This window comes from Prosopis cineraria, unplaced genomic scaffold (assembly GCF_029017545.1).
Source record: "Prosopis cineraria cultivar Desert tree isolate PC_DT_omini unplaced genomic scaffold, ASM2901754v1 PC1, whole genome shotgun sequence".
Taxonomy (NCBI): domain Eukaryota; kingdom Viridiplantae; phylum Streptophyta; class Magnoliopsida; order Fabales; family Fabaceae; genus Prosopis; species Prosopis cineraria.
Genome location: NW_026555332.1, coordinates 27703085 through 27724748, shown reverse-complemented (window position 1 = coordinate 27724748; position 21664 = coordinate 27703085).

Sequence of the window (21664 nt, the reverse complement as noted above, 5' to 3'; positions counted from 1 at the left end):
GGGTCTTAAGCTCTTTTACCACAATTCACTCAAATGTAAAAAAATGTAAGGCTTTGGTAACAAGTGTTTGATTGTTATTGAAATATGAAATAGCTACAGATTAAAAATTGAAAACTAAAAAGGGCTAACGAATGTTGAAGTTGTGAGTCTTTGATTGAGTGTTGGCTAGTTTCTTCTGTATTTTCTCTTTATATTTATAGTGTTGGAATAGCGGAAGCCTTTCCTTTAAAACTTAGCACGTTCTACCGAAGAATCAGGAATTCTTGTGAAATTTATGGCACAGTCTCTTCATTTTGATAACTAGCCTGTTTCATCAAAATACTTAGGTGTAGACTTCGACATTACTTAAGATTGTGTCTTTGTGCCAACGATATAATATTTGCAGCTGATGATATTTTGGCATGTTTATTTATTATGGCCTTATTGAGCCTTGGGGCTGGCCCTCTTCATTGGCCCTAATGCTTTAATTACTGAACCCAACTAGCCTTGTGACCTATTTGGGTGACGTTTCATATTTAGTTCAAACAGTTTTGTAGCGTGACTTGATTTGGTTGTTAGGGTATGAATATTTTTGGAATTAAAATATGAGAATCTATGTCATGAATGTCTCTTTTTTTTTTGGGAGAATTATAAATAGCTCTAATTAAAAATTAATTATTTTTTCATTCTTATTTACAAGTTGTTAGGACTAATGAGTAATTAATTTTATTAATTTCCACTTGTATGTAATTCTCTCTTAATTTCTTTAGTCCAGGTGTATTTAAGCATGAACTGATATCTTTTCATACTGGGCTGATGTATTCAAATTATATTATTATGTCCTGGCTCTTGATAAGCGTTGAGCTTGACCATGAGGGTTTTAGGAATTGTCTTGCTTTATTGGGCCTAAAATTAACACCTTTTTTGTCATTTCTTGGAGGCGCAAGCAACTTCGAATCTATTCAAATATGATTTCAGTGTTCCCATTACGTTATGTCCCCTGAGTCGGGAAATGGGTAGTTCGTGAATTCAAGTCATAAACTTGGTTACTCTAAAAATGATTCATTTTCTAAAGCCAATCTCTTATTTAGAGTGATTAATATTTTTAAAATTAAAATTTTATTTTTTAAATATAAATTTTAGTGCTTAAAAATTTAAAATAAATAATAAAAATTTTAATTTTAGAGCATAAACATATATTTTAAAATTTAAATTTAATTTAAAAATTAAAATATTTTATATTTTTAAGGATAAAACAAAAATAGCTTAAAAGGGCTGATCGAACCCATTTTTCAGGGCCCATTAAGTTTGGGCTTCAAAGTCCTAAGTCTTTCTAAAATGTCATTTTTTTTAATTTAAATTTTTATAAAAATAAGTTTAAACAGGCAGTCAGTCAAACCCGATCCTTATTTTTAATTCTAAATTGTTATATCCTTTTAACAATTCTTGTAGGCTTCTTCCTGTTTAGATTGTGCTCCGCCTTTCTTGAGGGATTCAACGCTTAATGATTATATGGGATTCAATCCCCCAATTTTTTGCTTTGTTAACTAATATATTGGGCACTGCCTTCCTTTTTTACCCAAAAAAAAAAAAAATTTCTTGTAAGCTTATTTGTTATTTTTTTTGGGCTTAAAATACAATGTAAACTGTTCAAATCACTTCATTTTTCACAAATATTTTTAATGTAAAAGGTTTAAAATTTTTAATTTTCACTTTCAAAAATCTATGGTGTTACAATATGAAAATCTCATCTATAGTTGTCTCAATATTTGGATTAAAATAATTACATTTAACAAATGCTATTTTACAAATATATGAACATATTAAATATTGAAGAGCACCCAATTTTTATGAATTTTATATCCTTTATTGATATTAATTAAATGTATTAAATTAAATTATGACTAAGTTCAAATTTATGTTAAACTGAATAACATCAATTGCAATCGAATTTAAGGATAAAAATAACAAACATATGACAGTGCCATTTGTTATTATTTTAGGATGTTACGTGTCACAAATTTAAAATGCCACTTGCAATTTGGGATGAATTAGTGATTTAATTTCTAATCTTGTGTTAATGATTGATTAAAAATGAATTAATGATTTAATTTGGGATTAGGGTTCTAAGTGGTGAAGTGTTATATTAACTCATTGAGATGTTATATGAATAGATATGAGTAGAAGAGTAGAGTCTTGAAGCAGAGCGTGTGAGCATAGTGAGGATTTCCCTCACTATGCCACGTGTTGCGGTGGAGATATATGCACCGCGGCACATAGAGCAGAATTTAGATTAATAGGGACGTGTCCAACTCATGAAATAGAAGGGAGAAATGTGGGAGGAGAGCTCAGACGTGGAGAAGAGCAAGGGATCTGCTAAGGTAAGCTAAAACAGGAATGAGGATGGTGTCTTTGGCTTGTTAGTTATCGGGCAAGCCACGTACTGTCTTAACATCCAATTCTACCTTATTTTCTCTTAATTTTAACTAGTAAGAAATTGAATTTTGGAGTTTTAAGGAGTTAATTTCTTACCCTATAGTAATAGAAAGGTCCTTCGAAACTAAACTAGTACTTTGTGACTGGTTGGAGTCGAAACAATAAAGCTTTGAAGCTATAGGCAAGAATTGCTCTAATCTAGAAAGAAAGTAGTAAGAGAAATTGGCTAGAAATATTAAAGCTTGAAATGAGGGGTAATTAGTGGTAATGCATATAATTGAGAGTGAAATGTGAAGTTGATAGCGATTAAGTATTTAAATATGACATTTGGCACTTTTTGTCAACAGAGAAATTGACTTTGGGTTGCCAATTTTATGTAAATTTTAGCGTGTGACACATGAAATAAGAGAAAGGAGCTTGAATAAGGTTGTTGGAAAATGGGTAACCCTTTCTATCAAACAGAAGGATTGAGGTAACTATATAGTTTATTGCATTTATTAACTATTATAACTATGTAGAAGTGAATACTAAATGATAAATTGTGAATTTTATGAGTTTTATGCATGACTATTATTAAAACGGTCTTAGCATGATCTTTAGGTTGTGAAATGAATTTAAAAAGTTATTAATTTCAATATATATATATATATATATATATTTATATGATATGAAAGTATATATGTTGTGGAAATGTGTATAAGCAGTGAAAATTGTGAAAGAGCATGTCATAGGGGGTGAGAATTCACCCATGATATGTGAGGATGTATGTGTATAGAGATATGTGAGTGAAAAATTCATATGGTCAGGCTGGCACTATGGGATATTTGCTGCAGCATTATAAGGGCTGTTACCATAGGAAATCTGATACAACATACTATGGGACTGTTAACATGGAACGTCCGAACAGTCTAGCAACTCCCTAGTTTCCGTTAGGTGCAGTTAGGAGTTAACGATGCCTCTATCACAAGTGTGTGAAGAGGGAAAACCATAGTCCGTAAGTGGGTTATATTACATTTGGCCGGGTGTTTCTACTATTGAAAGTGTGCTCGGCTCAATATAGACAATTATCACCCTTGTTAAGCTCAGTGATGATGAACTTGGTTACTATGACATAGACAATTATGTACTCTTGATATGGTATACGATATAGTTTTTCAAGTTAGATTCTAAGCCAATTGGATTGTAGGTTATGTTTAAGAGATAACTAAGTTGACTCCCATCCTAGTCTTTATAGCTAGACTACCTTTCTCTTAGTTAAGATCTTTGTTGAATTTATATCCCCTTATGTCCTCTCAAGATAGCATGTTCTAGAAGGACTCTTACTCAAATAAAGCATTAAATAGATAACTAATATTTATAAAGTAAAGCAATTAGAAAAAAAATAATCTATAAAGTTTAACAGACAAGTGGATAACCAATATCTATAAAGAAATTAAGGAAAATATCGATCAAAGACCACTGGCAGATATATCAATTAAGGATTACTTATTGTCAAAACTTGAATGGATACTTGTCAATTTGGGTTAATCTTTTATCAATAAGTATCCATCAGATTTTAACAATAATTTATTCTAAATTAACAACAGTGTATTCAGGCTTTTTTCAATTCATTTTTTGACAACAACTAGTCTTTGACTAATATAAATTTCCTCTAGCGATCCTTCATCGCTATTTTCCCGCAAAATTATAAATATTTATAAAAGATTCAATAATTAATTAAAGAAAGTCATTAAAAAAATAACTAATTGTTTTAAAAAAATGCATCAAGAAAAGGCTAAACAAAAGTTAACTTACTGAGGAAAGCATGTTATAATCAAGAGATCCTTTTTATCATTATTAATGCCTTGCATACTATAATGCCCTTCTAATATTACAGACTACACGCTTACACACTTAGGATTAAAACTAAAAAACCATAGAATTGGTTGGTTGGGATCCCTCTTAAACTCTATTGAAAAACTAATTCAAATAGGTTAAAAGTTGTATCCATACAGAACAGAAGCAAAAATGTCACATATAGAAAGCATAAGAAGAAAACAGGAGTGAAACAATAATTTCAAGTTGAATTGGGCCATATGCCACACCGTGGCACATGTATCAGATTTTGCTGTTAAACAACATAGCTGATACAAACTTCCAACATGCAACTTTTTTGCATTCGATGTTCGATTGTGATGGTTCAAGTTTCCATACAAAGCTCATTTCAAAATCTAGCTAATGAAACTGGTTTTGTTTAAATTTGATAATTCATCTGAAAATTTGACACTCAGATGTAAAATGACTAGTTTAAGTAATTTTTAATCTCTTGAGCATTTCAATTTCCCACTAAGTGTCATTGGCTGTTTTTAGGAATTTGACCACATCCAATAAGACATTTAACACCTAATTGATCAAATATATACATAATATCACCAATACAAACAAGGTTGGTTGTTAAAATGCCCCTTTAAGCACACACTAGGGCAACACATGTTCTCATACATACACATATTCACACCTGGCCAAACGTTCACTTTTACACCAGGTAATCACACACACACACACACACACACACACACGGCATTGTACCTTAGCCATTGATTACACAACAATCATACACATCCTAAGATAACACATATTGGGCTAGGTTTCACACAAGGATACCAATGCATTAAATAATTATTCTTATGAATTCTTATGGCACATGTGTATACAAAATGATAGAATTCATGTTGATTACACCCACTAGCAGGTAGTAGTATTGTTATTGTTCTTGACTTGACTCTTTCCCTTTTAAGCTACCAACATCAAATCCTAAAAAATATAAATAATCATAGGTGAGATAATATTCTTAATAACCAAAATAATTCATTTAATATCTACTAATAGGAATAACTACATACAAGTAAACAAATCATTATAATTTTCACAAATACTAATTATATATCTATAGAAATTCATTTATAACCACTTTTCATAAAACCCAAAAACATACTTATATAATCATCTACCTACCGATCTTCCTAATTCCCTAACTAAAACCATAGATTTTATTAGACTAATCCATATTGATTCGAGCACATCTTAAATGGTAGAAAAACCCTGGCAAAGGTATTCTATCATACTTTTAAACTATAGTTTCCCCTTTTAATGCACAAATAATAGGGGTGTCGTTGACTCCTAAGTGCACCCTCACAAGCACTAGAGAGTTGTTAGACTACTTGAATATCCCATGGTAAGAGTTTCAAATAATATGCTGCACCAAATATCTCATGGTGCTAGCCCAACTATATAAATTTTATTTACATACATATCTCTACCATACATACATAGGGTGAACTCCCACCAATTGTCATGATTATGCTACTATCATACGCATATAGTCACTTTTACTTACTTCTATAGTCATATACACGCACGCACGCACACACATACTAAATTTTATTTTAAAACATTAATAATCAAGTAAACATTGTTAAATCACTTTTAATGCTAGAACATGCACATTGCAAAACATCTTAAATTAGAAGCCAGAAAATTATATTTTCACATTTGTAACATCTCAAAAATTATTCCCTTGATTAATTAAGTTAATGAAGGGTAAATTTATAAATTTAAATATAAATAAATTTGAGAATAGCTAGAGACAGCTATTGGGTTTAATTTTAGCTTTTGGATTGGGTTTAAATTATAGAAAAATTAAATTTTTAACACATTGTTCATTCTGCTACAACATAAAAATTTACAATGCAACATATTTTCTAGAACTAGCCTTTTTAAGAATGCAAAAAAAGAGAAAAACACCATAAAATAGAGGGAGGGCAACGGAGAGAGTGATTTCTCTATTAGGACATCAACTTTTAGGCATTTTAGAGGTAATTGGAGCTTGATTTCTCCTAGGTTTATCTCCCTTATCTCTTCTTCTTCTCTCTAAACGTTTTGGAAGTGAGATTTGAGGTTGGGAGATGATAATTTTTGAACCTAGGCTTTGGGTCCAAATCCATTAGTCTAAATAGGATTAATGGGAGCAGTTTGAGTTATCTAAGCTTAGATATAATAGTTTTATACATCCATGAGAGTGGGCTCTCAATTATGAACGAAATTATGCCATAAAGTACCACAAATGATAGTGGTTGAGATAAGTGGTTGTCATTGATGTCGATTACATTTTTGTTAGTGTTAGTTAGAGCTAATAGAAGTTAATAAACCTAATGTTGTGATTAAACTCAATAGTTGAAAGCTCTGGGTTATTAAAGTGTTGAAATTTAAGAGTTGAAGTAGGTAAGTTGTGACATTGATGATGATTTTAGGTTGTTGGATCATATATTAGTGATTATTTGAGTTGTTGAGAGCTAAATGAAGTTAAAAAAAATTAAGGAACTTATTAGATGTGAGGTTAATCTTGTAGCTAAGAAATTTAGTTATTGAAGTATGAAATTAGATATTAGAAGTAGTTATTTTAATGATTATTAGTGATGGGTGTTAATGTAAGTGTAGACTAACCTCACAAAGCACCTATAAGCTTGAATTTAGCTTGGAAAGCAAGTTATAATTAATGAGCAACCTTTGACCTCTCAAAGGTTTGAGGTAAATGGGGAAAACCTTATTTATATAATTGTATGTTAATTAAATAGTTGTTGAAATGTGTGGTAATGTGTGGTATTATACATGAAATGGCTTTTGAAAAATGAAGAGTTTTGTGCCTGATGTATATGTGTGAAGCAACGATGCCATTTGACAGTGATATTGTAAAAAATATAACATATGTGATATATATATATATATATATTAGTTATGGAGTTTACTGGGAGTGAGAAATTGATGTGGACATGACATAGGATTATGAATTTTGCCACATTTGCATAATATGAGTAACCTATGCATGGCATGATTATTGGCAAAAATTTGCCTAGCGAGAGCAGTAGATTGATGAATCCACATGGTATTGGCTGTGACCATTAAAATCGGGAGCTTGCCTTGGCACCAATTGCTTGAATCGAGAGGTAGCCTGTGTCCTATGGTTGATCTGGGACTATCCTACTTATTCTATGAGGAATTTGAACCTAATTAGTTTCCATCGATTCATGAGGAGGCTAGATTAAGGGTATGTGGTTGTTAGCATTAGGAGAAACTGGATTACACAAGTGAGTGAGTTGTCTCTAGATGGGTGGCTCCTCACAAGTGAAAGGCTGGGTCAGTCTTTAAAGGATGTGGCTATTGAATAGCCAACGATTTCATGTTAGAGGTAACAGGACAGTATAGGTTGGCATATGATCATGCATTTAGTCCCAATCATATGGTTGTTAGTATTATGGTATGATACGGTTTAGGAGTGCATGGTTAGTATTATTGTGACCCTAGGTTGTACATTATCAATATGTGTGTTTGTGTGTGTGTGTGTGTGTGTTTGTGTGTTTGAAGCTTGGTCACATGGTTGTTATTGTTGTGGCATAGGCTATACATTGTCATACATACTTTATATGTGTATTTATGGCCACTTGTATCCATTTTTGATTGATATGTAACTGTATAGATTAAGTGAAACTTGGTTACTTAGTGGTTTTACTCACCCTTCTGTTTAACATTTTACAAGCACTAGTTCTGAGCAAGAAAAAGGAAAAGCACTAGAGGCTTGGAAACTCAAGTTTCTATTGTAGGCCTCTTGTAATTTTAGTTGCATATATGTAATTAATTGATATTGCCAACTAAGATATTTATATTTTGTTATTACTTATGCTATTGAATATTGAGTACTGGAAGGTGTATTTTAGGCCAAGTGTGTATGGTATTTGTTTAGTTGAGATATATAAACAAGATCAAAATACTAATGCAAGTATAAATTTGATTATATGCATGGTTGAATTAGATTATATTGAGTTTTAAAGTTAAAATGCCTCCCCATGTTATTTTTTAAATCAAGGGGTTGAGGGTTGAAATTGTGAAATATGTGATATATGGTTATTGTGGTATGTTACATAGGTTGTCCTAAATCTATTGAGTATGGTCTGAGGGTTGGTGGGCTTTTCGCACTTGGATTGAGTTTTAGACACCCTAGTTGTGTTTTGAAATCATAAATGCTTGAGTTTTCCTTTTGGTGTTCAATTTTTGATTGAGAAATGATTTGAATGTGAAACTAGTGCCATTAGCTAAAGCTTAGAGAAAGCTTTCTGAAGACACCTAAATCACCTTAGTTAGACGTTGGATGGAGATTTGGTGTGCGTTGAAAGTTCATCTAGAAAATCTGCCATGACAGCTTGTTATTGTCGTGGATTCTGCTGTTTATCCCATAGTATAAAATTTTATGCTATAGCGTAATTATGCCAGAATTATTTTTTTGTTTGCTATTTTGACCCTAGTTTGATGTTATCTTACCTTGTAAGATGTTTATGCTTTCATATGCATGTTTTGCTTTGATTTTATTTTTTTAAAATGATTTTATATGATTTTATAGCATTTTAAGTTTTGAAAACTTGGAATCCCATTTAAAAATTTTATAAACTCAGTTATTTATTTGGGTTATTCCCATGATTACCTTGATTTTGTGGAGTTAATTGTGGATAAGTAAGGGTAACCTCACAACATTCACTTATATGGAGTTGTATTAGTTAATAAACATAACAAACTATTTAGTTATCTCAACCATTTTGTTCTTAAGAAAGGTTACCCATGGCACAATTGTCCTTACTCAGATTCCTTTTTCTCAGTCAATGTACAATTTCATAATAATCTATGGCAATTAGCATCCTGAGTCAATTATCGAATTAACTAAAAGTACTAATTATAAGACCTTCAATTCTTAAATGCAAGTTGGCACATACTTAACGTTAAGGTAGAGCTACCATGATATTTACAACTAATTTAATAATAAAAGATGTCATAGAAAGAAAAGGGTCAACCTTGGCTATATAAAAACTCAAAAAAAACTAAGTAAAAAAAGAATGTGGAGATTGGATCCCATAAATCATTTAATGTCAAAATTGATTTTAAAAGGTCATTAACCATTATACATCAAAGTTAAAAAGTATTTGTGAAGCATGAAAATTAATTATAGTTGAAAGTAAGTCAAAATAAAGTAAAAAGAATCATTTTCACTTAACAGGGATGTAACGTTCTCACTCCACTAAACAAAATTAACAAATGAAACTCATGGTCATCAAGGGTTTAACTCAAAGAGTGATTACTAAGGTTAAGTCTAAAAGTAAGTGTTCTTAAGTTTTCTAAATAACAATGAGTTTAAATTAGTCATAATCCTTCATATTAAAGTAAAAATAAGTTTTAGAAGCATGGGATACCTCAGAGAAATGAAAGAAGTCGAAAATTGTTGAAAAACAAAACATGTGCTGTGATACAGGGCAATGCGCCGTGGCTCTTGTACACTGTGCTGTAACGTGTTGCTCTCTATGCCATGCACCGTGGCTCAGGCGCCATGCACAGTGGCGTGTTGTATAAAATTTTTACTGGTTCTGCTATCATTTGATAGTAGAATTGGAGAACTTTTAACTAACCCTAATTCTTCATCCAATGTCCAAATGATGTGATCTAGGTGTTTGCGGAAAGCTCTTTACATGAACTAGCTAATGGCACAAGTTTTGCTTTCAAAACAAGTCATATTAGGAAGTTAGATACCTAAACACATTTTAATTATTTTTCAATGCTTTTACACTAAATAGGTGACCAAAACCCTTAACAAGTGTCAAAAGCTTTTTCCTAACACTTGGATAATGTCCAATGGACCTAGGACTATCAGTACAACACGTCACAAGCATCGAAGCATCAATATAATAAAATTTCACTCCTTAACCCCTTTTTTTTGCTAAAAATAGAGGGGAAGGTAATTTGTCATTGCATTTCACCAAATCATTCAAAACATATTTAAAACATTATTTCTATACTTATACTAGTATTTTAGCCCTATAATATATATATCTCATCATACACAAAGACTAGGGCCTAAAATACAATTTTAATATTTCCAACAACAAAATAATGCAAGTGTGGTGACATGCATCCTAGTATTGGCAATGCATATGCTATTACACAACTAAATCTAAACTAGAGGCATGTAGTAAGAATATGTTAATTTCCCCCTCTTTAGTCTTCTCTCTCTCAACACCAGAGCTAGAACCTTAAAAAATGTTAAATGAAAGGGGTGACTCTAGCCACTCAGTAACCAAGGTTAAACCTACCCTATGCAATTATATATCAATTATAAACCAAATACATGCATAAGGAAATCAAGTATGCAAAACAAACTCACATGTATTATAATTTATCATTCTATAGCTTCTTTAACTCACATAACTAGGTGCATTGTCACTATATTCTCAGAAATGTGACATGATCCATGCTTATACGACTTGCCACCACTTAATACGTGTGACATGTCATATGCTTACTTATGCAATGATCAACCAACCTTATATCCTCCTTATTTCCTTAGACTAAAACTATGAGTTATAACATTGACTAGGGCTTCGTTTTGTGACTGGACTATCCAAGCTCAGTAATTGTAAGGTGTGACCCGGCTAAAGATCCCCATTCTCGAATCCTTGAGATGTCTCATACCCTAAGCTATTCTCCTCATTGAACCGGTGGAGATAACTAGGTTCTAGTCCCTTGACAAATTATGGCATAGTCCCTTGACAAACAGTGGGATGAGGCTATAGCTTCGGTGCACCGGAGGGTAGCCTAAATACCATATGGAGTTTTCTTTACTCCCAATCCCTAGGCAAACTCCCGCCACTAATCATGCCATAATCATTACTCACTTATTCCTACTTTTCACTTTCATATACTTACTATTACAACAACCATGTTAGGCTCATGACCTTACGCTACCCAAGTGTGTATTCTCATTATTTTTTCAAAATTCATTTCATCACTAATACACAAATACCTCTACACATCATCACATTTATTTTTCAAAAGTATAAGCATTTTCAAGCTAAAAATAGCTTTTCATACACTCAATGAAACTAATATATAGTTTTTACTTTAACAAATCAATCCCATGCATGTAACATTCACAATTCACATTCAACTATAAATTAACAATCAATTAACATATAACTACCTAAAGTAAAATTTTTCCTCTATTACCTCAAATCTTTAAGAGGTCAAAGGTTTACCCCTCAATCAACTAGCTTTCAAGCTTGAAATTCCAATCAAATAGGTGACCAAGAGCTAAAACTACAATCAACTAAGTTGAATTCCATTAACATAACAAACTTAACAATTAAACCCTCAATCTCTACTTCTAAATTGCCCAACTTTTACTTTACAAGAGGTGAAGCCTAATCATTGAGTTTAATAATTACCTTTAGTCCCTAATAGCATTAATGAATCATTAAAACCCTATTAATGGCATCACAAACTTCCAACCATCCATAATAAATGAGATTTTCATATATTAATGGTGCCCAATAACCCAAGACACCAAACTCATTATATCTAGGTTTAGATAATCTAATCTACCCCCATTAACTCCATTTGAGTCAATAAATTCAGACCCATAACCTATATGGACTGAAATTCTACTTTTACTATTAAACCCTAACTATAAACTCATAAATGTGGAAGAAATTTGGAGATTAATGAGTACGATACTTATCATGGGTGTTTGTAGCCTTCAAATACTCCCAAAGTCGTCACTAAGTAAACCCTAACAGAGATTTTGCGCGTCTCTTCCTTCTCTCTTTTCTCTTCTTTCTTTTTCTGTCTCATTTCACATCTGATAAACTGCAGAAAATGGCCATGCGCCACAGCAAACGCACAAAGAGGTCCCCCTTCACTTAGAAATGGCTATGCGTTATGGCGGATGATCCTCATACCACAATGTGTGGCACAACAACTCCAACTCTTCCTTTTCTTCTCCTTTTGATGCCTGGGTGACCCGCCTCAATACCGAATCCCCAACTAGGGCTGAAATACCATTATATATGATTATTAGACCTCTCTGGCCACACACTACTTTGACTTACTTAATTATCCTAATTAGGTTTAGTTAATTAGGGAATTACAAATTGAGATGTTATAAGGGATACTTGGCTGCGACTAGAGAACATTAAGCCATGGCTAACACTTCCATTGAAGAATTGGCTATGGCTAATTCTCTTTTAGTTATAGCCAAATGATCTCAAGAACTCCTTTGGCTATAGCCAAAAATGTATAAGTTGTGGTTAAAGATGTCATGATAGCAATTATCATTATAGCTAGCAATTATGAACTTTTGACAAGCAAAACTTTTGACTCAGATCTGCAATTAAGGTGATTCAAGCATTCACTATAATCTTATCTTAATTACTTCAAAATCATTTAAATTGAAAACATTAAAAGCCTGGGGATCCCAAGAAAAAATTTCAAAACATTTTATAATTCACTTGAGTTATAAAACCCCAACACATACACAGTAGAAGCAATATCTATGCATGCATCAAGGACTAAGAATACATGTGCAAAATAGGAAACATTAAGTCAATTTTAGCACCGTGCATTGTAGCTTGTGCCACATACACCACGGCATGTGGCACAAAGGCCATATCTGTTTCGCTTTGTGTCGTATACCGTGGCATGCAGGTACATGCGCCGTAGCGCATATACCTGAATTTGCTGTTAAATTTTTAGTTTCTGATACAAAATTTAGATGCGCACCATTTCTACATTTGATATTTAATTGGGATGTTTAAGTACCCACACGAAGCTTATTTTGAAATCTAATTAATGATACTAGTTTCATCTCAATTAGATATTTCTATCTAAAATTGGACACCCAAGTGTATTTTGACCATTTTTTGCCAAAATTTTATCATTTAAGTGTCTCAATTTGAAACTAAATGTCATTAGCCACTTTTTGAGCTTTGACCACATCTAAATGGACAATACACACTTGATTGACCATATTCATGCACAATATAACACGCATACTCATATTTGGCTTGTAGACCGCCTATTTCATACTTTAGGCCAAAATTATATTTTCATTTGTATAATCTCATACATGGCCAAATTATTATCCATCCACTTCACATGTCATATTTCACACACATATACATTCTTTTACTAGCCCATTCAGTCATTTCACCATTCATACATATACAAGCACCAGGGATCTTAAAATCATCAAACATACTATAAATACAACTTATGCACATGTATAAATCCTATGGCAACTTATACATATTCAAGACTAATAACAACGACTTCATTACACCCAAAACCTTACAAAGGCTAAGTGAGAGATCTCTACTTAGGAAATGTCTTTCCCCTTCGACTCACTAGTACCAGAACCTGAAAAATATAAATAATCATGAGTGAGATAAAAATCTCAATAACCAATATAGTTCATTAAATGTCTATTTCCATAAATAACCATGTTAAAGTAATAAAAAATAAGGTAATATTACACACACACATACAAGTATAAAGACATCACACCATTTTAAAAAAATTCCACACAAATGCATACTAGCATGATCATCTAGTCACCGAACCTCTAATGCTCCCCAACACAAAACCATAGGCTTTCCTGGATTAGCTACTTGTTGACCTGAGCATACTTTCTGTAACATCATAATTTATTTTCCTCACTATACCACACACCGTGATAGGTGATAGATGTGTACTGGGGTCTATACAGAGGAGTAATGAGGTTAGAATCGAGCCTCAACAACTTTCAAGGCAAGCCTCAAACACACTAGCTCCTGTTTTAAGCACTGAAAGGTTACCCCAGTGCAGTATCTATGATAGATTCCACAAGGAAAAATATTGGTCCTATTTCAAGTGTGGGAAGCTGGGACACATCGCCAAGTATTGCTTTGAAGGTGGAGTTGAGATGGCAGAACAACATGCTACAGTCCAGGATAAGTGTTCGCTGTGAAGTAAGAAGAGGCTAGAGCATCTCCGAACCTAATTGAAGGTTTTATTTTTGTCTGTGGTAATGGAATTAAAGCTTTATTTAATTCAGGAGCTACACATTCGTTCGTCTCAAAAGAATGTGTAGATAGACTGAAGTTAGAACTGAAAGAGCTATCTGTGATAATTAAAGTGACTACGCCTTCTGGATCCTCAAGTATTACTAGTAAAGCATGTCAAAAAGTTAAGATTGTATTTAAGGATCAAGTACTTGTAATCGATCTAATTTGCATTCCCATGAAAGGAATTGATATGATAGTTGGCATGGATTGGCTAACAGCTAATAATGCTATGCTAGACTGTTCCAGAAAGCTAGTCTCGTTGCCAGTATTATTGGTAGGAACTAGTTCTAATGAGTAGACTAGATTTTTATTAGTTGTGTAAGCTGAGAAGATAATCAGACAAGGGTGTGATACCTACGTAGTAGTTTGTACAGCTAGTAGTGTATATGATAGGGGTATTAAGAATATTGGAGTGGTAAGTGAATTTCTCGAGGTATTTTCTGAGGAGATGTCTAGATTACCTCTGAAAAGAGAAGTTGAATTCTCAATAGATTTGGTTCCTAGTATTGAGCCAATTTTTAAAGCTCCTTATCAGATGTCACCCTCAAAATTGAATGAATTGAAGAAGAAGATAAAGATTTGCTCGACAAAGTCTTTAGCATACTGAGTGTATCACCTTAGGGTTTATCATAAGAAAGAAGGATGGTAGTTTATGGGTGTGCATTGACTACCAACAGTTGAACAAGGTGATGGTAAAGAATAAGTGCTTTTTACCGAGGATGGATGATCTGTTAGATCAATTGGTTGGAGCCTTAATCTTTTCCAAGATTGACTTGAGTTTAGGGTATCATCAGTTGAAGGTTTCTAAGAAAAATGTACCTAGGATAGCTTTTCATATGTGTTATGGGCACTATGAGTTCCTTGTCATGCCTTTTGGTTTGACCAATACACTTATGATTTTCATAGACTATATGAACCATATCTTTAGACTATATTTAGACTAATTTGTTGTCGTTTTCATCGATGACATTCTAGTTTATTCGGAAGATGAGGAACAATATGCTAAACATCTTGAGATTGTTCTTCTAATTCTTAAGGAGAAAAAGCTTTATGCTAAGCTCAGTAAGTGCATGTTTTAGTTAAGAGAATTAGATTTTTGGGCCATGTGGTATCAACAGATGGGATTTCTATTGATCCTCATAAAGTTGACGCTGTATTGAAATGGAAATGGCCTATTTCAGTTATGGAGATTCAAAGTTTTTTAGGATTAGCTGGATATTACCGAAGGTTTATCTACGGTTTCTCTCAAATTGCTTCCTTATTGATGAAATTAACTTGAAAAGGTCAACCTTTTGTTTGGGATGACAAGTATGAGACTACATTTTAAAAGTTGGAAGAGAAGTTAACTACTGCACTGTATTAATAATTTTGAATCTAAGATTACCATATGAGGTGTATACAGATGCTTCCCTAAGAGGTTTCAGCTTTGTACTGATGCAAGATGAGTGAGTAGTGGCATATGCATCAAGACAACTAAGGCCACATGAAGAGAATTACTTGACTCATGACTTAGAACTGGCAATAGTGGTTTTTGCACTAAAGATTTAGTATTGTTACTTATTTAGGTTAGTGTTTAGCGTGTTCAATAACCACAAGAGTTTAAAGTATTTAATGGATCAGAAGGAGTTGAATATAAGACAAAGAAGATGGATGGAATTACTTAAAGACTATAACTTTGAGTTGAAATACCATCCGGGGAAAGCTAATGTGGAAGACGCTACATATAGCTAGTCTGATGGTCCAAGAGCACCATTTAATGGAGTCTTACATTGATTCTTAACAAGATGCACCACTAAAAGCATTGGTTAGTGCTTATACTACTATAATCAGTAGTGATTTTTGGAAAGAGTTGAGAATGGCACAGTTAGAAGATGAGTATCTTCTTAAGACTTAAGAAGAGGTTGAGTTGAATCTGTCTAAGGATTTCAGTTTCAATAATGATGGATTCATAGTTTATTGAGATAGAATTTATGTGCCTAGTGATGGAGATTTGAGAAGGGTGATTCTAAATGAAGCATACTGCAGCAAATATACTATTCACCTAGGAGCTATGAAGATGTATCAGGATATTAAGCATTATTAGTATTCATCAGGAATGAAAAGAGAGGTGACTAAGTTTGTGGCACGGTGTTTGACTTGTCAAAAAGTGAAAAGTAAACATCAAAGGCCAGCTAGGACGTTGCGACCATTAAAAATACCTAAGCAGAAATACGATAGCATTTCCATTGATTTCATCTCCAGGTTACCAAGAACTCAGTCGGGGCACGATGTTATTTAGGTAATAGTTGACCGAATGACAAAGTCAACTCACATTTTAGCCATTAGGATCAGTGATTCTCTAGAGAAGTTGGCTGAGATTTATATCTGTGAGGTTGTATGTTTACATGGAGTGCCTAATGATATAGTATCTAATCGAGATCCGAGATTTACATTCAGGTTGTAGGGAACATTGCAAAGAGCCATGTGTACTACTTTAAAGTTTAGTACCACTTACCATCCTCAAATTGATAGGCAAACTGAATGAACTATTCAAACTCTAGAAAATATGCTACAGTCTTATGTGCTAGAGTTGTGTGATATTTGGGATAACTACTTGCCACTAGCCGAATTTGCATACAACAATAGTTATCATTCTAGTATTCAAATGGCTCCATATGAAGCTCTATACATAAGAAGATGTAAATCTCCTTTATTTTGGACCAAATTGAGTGAAAGAAGTATAGTAGGACCAGATGTTGTAGACCAGATCTTTCCCATGTGATTGAGCTTAAAGAAGTAGAATTGCAAGAGAATATGACCTATCTAATAGAACTGGACGAATAGTAGATGTGAAGGATAAGCAATTGAGAAACAAGACTATTCGACTAGTGAAAGTATTTTAGAAAGGTATGACTCTTGGTGATGTAACCTGGGAGACAGAAGCCAAGATAAAACAGCTATACCCTCAATTATTCCCTTAGGTATGTGTAAGTTAATAATCATTTTAATTTTGGTGACAAAATTCTTAAAATGAGGGGAGAACTGTAACATCCTGAATTTTTAATCTTGCAATAATGATTGATTAGGGATGAATTAGTGATTTATTGTGAGAATAGGATTTTGAGTAGTGAAGTGGTATATTGATTCATCGAAATGTTATATGAATAGATATGAGTCAAAGAGTGGAATCCCAGAGCAGAGCGTGCAAGAATAATGAGGATATCTTTCACTGCGCTACGCGCTGCAGCGGGTGATAGATACCACCGCAACGCATTGAGCAGAATTCAGATTAATAGGATATGTCCAGCTTATAAAAATAGAAGGGAGAACGTGAGAGAAGAGATCTGGCATGGAGAAGAGTAAAGGGTGTGGTAAGGCAAGCTAATTAGGAGCAAGAACGGTGTTTTCAACCTGTTACTCATTGAGTAAGTCACGTACTGCCTTAACCTTCAAATCTACCCTATTTTCTCTTTTTTCTAACTAATGAAAAATTGAATTCAGGAGTTTTAAGGAGTTGATTTCTTACTCAATAGTAATAAAAAGATTCTTTAAAACTAAACTAGTTCTTTGTGACCGATTAAAGTCAAAATAATAAAGTTTTGAAGCTGTAGGCAAGAATTGCCCTAATCTAGAGAGAGTAGTAAGAGAAAATTGTTAAAAAATGTTAAAGCTTGGAATGAAGGGTGATCAGTTGTAATGTGTGTAATTGAATATGAAATATGGATTTGATAGTAATTAAGTGTTTAAATGCGATAATTGGCACTTTTGGTCAATAGAGGAATTGACTCTGAATGCTAATTTTGTGTAGATTATAGTGTGTGACAATCGAATTACGATAGAGGAGTTGAATAGGGTTGAAGTTATATGGGTAACCCTTTCTATCGAATAGAAAGGTTGAGGTAATCATATAATTTATTATGTTTATTAATTATTATAACTATGTAGAAGTGAATATCAAATGATAAATTGTGAATTGATGTGTTTTATGCATGATTGTTTATTGAAATGATTTTTAGCATGAACTTTGTATTATGAAGTGAATTTGAAAAGCTATTAATTTCAATGGATATATACATATATAATATAGAAGTACCTATGTTGTGGAAAGGGATATAAGTAATGGAAATTATGAAAAAGCATGATCATAGGGGTGGGAGTTTACCCAGGATATGTAGGGATGTGTGTGTGTGTGGAGATATATGAGTGAAAAATCCATATGGTCAGGCTGGCACCATAGGACATCTGGTACAGCATATTATGGGATTGTTACCATGGGATATCCAGGCAGTTTGGCAACTCCATAGTACTCGTTAGGGTACGGTTAGGAATTAATGACACCTCTATCACAAGTGTGTGAAGAGGGAAACCATAGTCTGTAGGTGGGTTAGATTACCTTTAGTCAGGTATTTCTACCATCAAAAGTGAGCTCGGGTCAATATGTGGTTAACCCAGAAGAGCCTATGATTTCAAGTTAGGGAGCTTTGTGGATACTTGATCATGCTAAAGTGTAAAAGTATTTGAAACATCATTTATATGTGAAAGTGATGATTTAGTAGTGATATACTAAATATATATATATATATATATATGCTATATAATGATTTCAGTTACTTTAACATGGCTATTTGTGGTAATAGATATTTAGTGAACTATATTTGGTTACTAAGATTTTTATCCCACCCGTGGTTATTTATATTTTTTAGGTTTTGGTACTAGCGGGTCTAAGGGAAAGGATATAGGTTGAGTTGATTTCTCTCACCTAAATCTTTATAAGATATCCTGGGTGAATTCCCACCCCTATGATCATGCTCTTTCACAATTTTTACTACTTCCTTCATGTTTTCATAGCATATAATATCATAATATATATACACACACACCATTTGAAATCAAATAACCTTTTAGATATCATTTCACAAACCAATATTCATGCTAAAACCATTTTTTAATATCAAATCATGCAGAAAACTCATAAAACAACAAGTTTCCTTATTTGGTATTTACTTCTACACAGTTATTATAGTTAATAAAGATAATCAACTATATGGTTACCTCAATCGTTCTGTCCGATAGAAAGGTTTACCCATTTTACTTCCTTACTCAGATCTCTTTCCACTTATCTACTCGTCACACATAGAATCTACATAAAATTGGTATTCAAAATCAATTTCTCTATTGACAAAAAGTGCCAATTATCACAATAACACACCTAACTGCTATCAAATCTACATTTCACACTCGATTACACACATTACCACTAAATACCCCTCATTTCAATCTTTAACTTTTTCTAGCAAATATTCTGTCACTACTCTCCCTCTAGATTAGGCAAATCTTGCCTATAGCTTCAAAGTTTTATTGTTTTGACTCAAATCAGTCACAACAACACTAGTTTAATTTTTGAAGAAACCTTTCTATTACTATAAGGTAATAAAATCAACTCCTTAAAACTCTTGAATTCAATTTCTCACTAGTTAAAACTAAGAAAAAATAGGTAGATTCAAATGTTAAGGCAATATGAGATTTACCAAATAAGTAATAGGTCAGAAACATCATCCTTGCCCTAACAGATTCCTTCTTTTCTTCATCTTTAAGCTCTTCTCTTATGTTTCTCCCTTCTATTTCAGGAGCTGAACATGTCCCTATTAATCAAAGTTCTGTACCATACACTATGGCGCATCTATCCCCCACCGTGATGTGTGTGGCACATGAGGGAAATCCTCACTATGATCACATGCTCTGTTTCATAATTCTATTCTTTCACTCATATCTATTCATATAACATCCCAATGAGTCAAAATAATACTTCACTACTTAAAACCCAATCCCACATTAAATTACTAATTCATTCCTAATTAGTCGTTAATGTAGGATTTGAAATTTGAGATGTTACAACAAGCATCAAACAACTCCTAATGCAAGAATTGACCACCCACTACCATAAAGCACATACATGGGGGTGAAAATATAATTATTTGCATTTAAGTTAAATAATCACCTAAAACACATGTAAAACTCATTTAAGTTGTCAAATATACTTGTTCAATTATCTTAGCACACTATCATAGTCAGATTAGAGGTTGGACTCTACTAAGGCCAAGACAATTCAAAAATGACTAAATTCAATGTTTAGGGCTACAATGCAAGTAGACTTCAAATAACCATAAGTTAATATGAAATTTTAGATATGACAAACTACTCGAGAGAGGGGTGAATTGGGGTGTTTGAGGAGATTTTTTTTTCTTTTAAATCCTTTTTAGCCAAACTATGTTAAAGGAAGGTTTTGGCAATTTTGAATTCTAACTAATGTGAGTGAAAATGCTAAATTTATTTTACAAACTTAATATGTATATGAATATTTAAAAACAATCTCTAAGTGCAATTTTGAGTGAGAGCATGTAGAAATATCAAATTCAATTTGATACACTACAACATAACCTTGACTAAAGTTGCTGGAAATATAAATAGTTAAGGGAAGAGATTGTAAATAATGATTTATCTTAGCTCAGTTCTCTTCTTGAGCCTACACCAGTCTCAAGCAACTACTTCAGATTTCTTTACTATAACACAAGCTTGAGTGGGTCCTTGCCACCTCAATCCATCCACAAGTTTAGTCTAGGCACTTTTGAGCCTTTTCAATAACTCACTTTACTAGTGAGCTTCTTTTTCTATGAGAACAACCTCTCTTGATTCCAAGAAAAATCTCTCCCTCACCTTTATAAAGGTTTTAAGTATGTGAATTACTCAATTAAAAACTCTCTTTAAAAGTAATGATGAGTATAATAAAGCTCTAATACTCAAATAATGAAGATATAAATGATGTTGGCTAAAAAATAATGATTTCATATAATAAGTGTAGTATGAACATGAATTTCATAGCTCAATAATTTTTGAGGTAATTTCTTGTTCAGTCAGATCAATTGGTATGTTAATTTATAGTTTATAGAGTGAAATAAGTAATAGAGACATTAAATGACTATTTATGGTCGTTACACAGTGATTATAGCGGTTGATGCAATTTCTTGCAAGTGAATAGTGTTATTTCATGCAAGAAAATGTATGTTATAGTGCCTAAAAAACAAATCATGTAAGGGACCAATGTGTCTTCATGCATGATTTGGACTATAGAAGTTATAGAATGAGAAACATGGCTCTAGAGGTCATTTCTCACATGTGTACAAGGTGTTTCACACATGATTTAGCACACAAAGGCTATTCAGTATGAAAATAAGCTTTCGGATGTAGTTTCACATGTGAATGCAAGGTGCTCTCATGTGAGATTAGATACTGTGCTAAATCACATATATGTCTCAGCTACT